The following is a 3,458-nucleotide window of genomic DNA, read 5'->3' as shown; positions in this document are numbered from 1 at the left end:
AGTTTCAAACCTGGGGAATGTAGTGGCCATTTAATTTAAACAATATTTAAATTTAAAAATGAAAATGAAAAATGGGGGTGGCAGGGGCCAGAACCCAGCAATCTTCCCTATGCCCACCTACCACCTTGCTTCTGAGCCAAACTCTCTTCCCCTTTCCTTATCTTCCTCCATCTTTGGTGGTTCAAACTCCCAAATCTGTTCCAGAGAGTCACTAGAAATGAAGGGAATTCCATCTGGGAAGTAGAGGTACACAAAGGCTGGGAGCTGCCCAGCCACAGATGGGGACAAAATCAGTCTCAGGAGGCATCAGGGTCTCAAGCTCAGGGATAGACCTGGGTCACTACCTTTGTTGCTCACCTAGCCCCTTGGGTCACTGCTGACCTCCCTCAAGTGCCAGCACAATTCTGAGAGTATTAGGGATCAACCAAATGCCAGGAACCTGCTGCCATCTTAGAATAAAATGCCCAATATCTGCCCACCCCTCACACTTCAAATCTTCAACTGTTTCTTCACTTACCTTTTGTTAGGATCTTTTAGATTCAGTCTGCTCATCTGCTGGTCTCAGACTCACTCCACCTGGACAAGTAGGAAAGATTTCAGTGAGTTGTGAGGTCCTGAGGGAGCCCGGGCCCTGGTCTGGTTGGGTAAAGGAAAGCTTGGGAGAAGGCAAGGGGGTGGGTTGGTCGGAGTCCAGTTATGAAGCTGTTCTAGGCAGGGGCAGAGTCTCTTCTTCTGGATTGGGAATGGCCCTTACAGAGTCAGGATGAGCCTGGGACCAGTGGCCAGGGAGCTTCAATGTCACAGGAGTGAAGCAGTGGTGGGAGGGGTCTAAGAATCAGCATTGTCATCTCTCTGATCTTGGGACAGAGCTGAGGATCAGCGGAGGGTTCTAATCAGAATCTGCCAGATAGAGTTCTGCTGGGATAGACCTCTGGGGAGGATTCCCGAGCCCTGAATCCTCTTTGCCTCTACCTCCAATGTCCCATGGCACTTGCTTCCTGGACTTACATAGAGCTGGCTCAGTTCTGCCACTGTCACCCTCTTTCACCCCACAGAGCCAGAATGGGGGTTCAGCAGGTCTCTGAACTGCAGGCCACAGCTCCCCAACACCTTCTCCTAAGTACTCCTCCTTTTTCAGCCTCCTAAGGAGGCAGAAGTGAAACGCAGGATGGTGAGGCCCTGGAAGGAAGAGAACCCTCCCTCCTAGCTCCCAGCAACAAGGGACCTACAAAGGGGAATGAAGGTGTTCAGAGGAAGTGATGGCAATATCCTGGAGACAGTTAAGCTCCCACCTATCTGGATGTATCTCTTTCCTGAACAGGTCTCTCCTCTCTCCGCCCCTATCAGGAAACCTCATTTCAACTATTAGAAATGCAGCTTCTCCCAGGTGAGGGGTGCTGGGGATTGAACCCAGGGCTTCAGGAATGCTAGACAAGGGCTCTACTACTGAGCTACATGCTCAGCCTGTCTCAGGTGATCTTGTTTCTGAGCTTACAGACCCTTCAATCCCACTTACCTGGTCTCTCTTATGAACCCCAAGACTCAAAAGACCTGGGGGAGGGGAGAGGACTGGGGCTAGAGGAAGCTGCAGAAAGCTTCTGGGAATGTTTCTTCAACTTCTATGCTCTACCTCAGTTTCCCAGCCTGTTTCCCCCCTGCTTCAACCCATGCTATAGTGAGACTGAGTGAGCAGCCTGCACACCAAGAAGGAGTTGAAGACGTGAACCACAAGAACCTCCAACCTTCCCCAACCTACCCTCACCCAACTCCAGTGTCCTTTCAGTCCTCAAAAATTCTGAGCACTCTCACAGGGACCTACCTGCCCCACAGCGGTGACCACTGTTCCACCTGCTGGCCTGAGGTCTGCGCTGCCTCTGAACCTTGACCAAGACTCAGAGAGCAGACTACTGTTGGGTGCAGCCAGGTTGAATGCCCTCCAGTCCAGGGCTCTGTCTGCATCCCTCACCAAGTTGCTGTGCCCCCAGGACGGCAGGGCTCTGGCCAAACTCGCATCACCGACGCGGCAGTGATGAGAGCCCTGGGCCCTGCTCTGATCAGTCGGACCCTCTCTGATCCTCCCGTCTGAAGGCTGGGGAGCATGCTGCGGCCACTGCAGCCTTGACGCCGGTGCCGCCCCACTCCTCCAACCTGGGCCAGCACAGGAGAGCGTGGGGCAATGGGCGGGCTGGTGGTCGAAGCCAGCCCGCAGAGGCCTCTGGTGACTCAAGACAGGAGGAGGGAGGGAAGAACTACTGGCCCCTATTGTCAAATAGGTAACCCCGAGGAAGTCCTCCCAAACCTGCAGGCCTCCTGACGCCTAGTTCTGTGGCTCAGGGGAAGGAGGTGATGCTCAGAGGTGAAGGGCGGAGGCGGAGTGGAGGTGGCGGTGGGGCGCTGGAAGTGAGGAGTCATTGCCTGGACCTGCAAGGTGTCTTGAGCTTTGAAGATTCCAGAACTGCATTGTCCGGTGGAGTAGTCGCTAGCCGCATTTTATTTAAATTTAAATCTAAACTCATTAAAATTTTACTTAGCACTCAAACGCTATTTAAAGTGTCCAGTAGCCACAAGAAACTAGGGACAAGTGTATTGGGCAGAGTAGATATAGAACATTCTCACGGTTGCACAAAGTTGTTCCCTGTCCTCCTCCTACTAGGGCTTGATCAAGGGGCCCTCTACTGGAGTTACATCCCTGGTCCTTTTTATTTTGAAAGGAGGTCTTTTTTTGAAGGGGATATATATGTATGTGTATATATATAAAATTTGTTTTATACTTGACAGTAGGGTGTATAGATGAGGGCTGGCCTCAAACTTGTGATCGTCCTGCCTCAGTCTGTGGAATCAACAGGATTACAAACAATCACCATTAGACCCAGCTACAAAGTTCTTTTCAGTAGTCCTCTCCTAGATTGATATCTGGAAGGCAATATTTCTACCCCAGAAATGGTACCCTTAGTAACAGGCAGGAAGGCTATAATAGCCTGGTGAATGGTCACTATGGATGATGGGTGTGAGTCTCAACTTGGGAATCAAATTCTGGGACCCAGTGTCTGCATCAGAAAAAAAATGTAATATAATTTCCACTGTAGATTTATTTATTTAGGTACTGGATATTGGACCTAAGGGTGCTTTACCACTGAGATACATCCCCAGTCCTTTTTAATTTTTTTTTTACTTTGATACAGGGCCTCACTAAGTTGCTTAGAGCCTTGTTAAATTGGTGGGGCTGGCCTCCAACTTGCCATTTTCCTTCCAAGCCACTGGGATTACAGGCATGCACCACTATGCCTGGAAATAGTAAAATTCTTTGTAAGGTTATGTTTTGTATGTGAAAAGTACTAGGAAAATAAAGGCAAAGAGATTCTGTGAGTTTTTCTTTTCATATGGAGGACATACCTCTTACTGTAACAGGGCTCTGGGGTTGGGGTAATGTGGAGGGAAAAGGCAAGGAGGAAGAAATG

The sequence above is a fragment of the Ictidomys tridecemlineatus genome, chromosome 16 (assembly GCF_052094955.1).
Source record: "Ictidomys tridecemlineatus isolate mIctTri1 chromosome 16, mIctTri1.hap1, whole genome shotgun sequence".
NCBI classification, from domain to species: Eukaryota; Metazoa; Chordata; class Mammalia; order Rodentia; family Sciuridae; genus Ictidomys; species Ictidomys tridecemlineatus.
Note: the sequence above shows the minus strand (reverse complement) of the source record.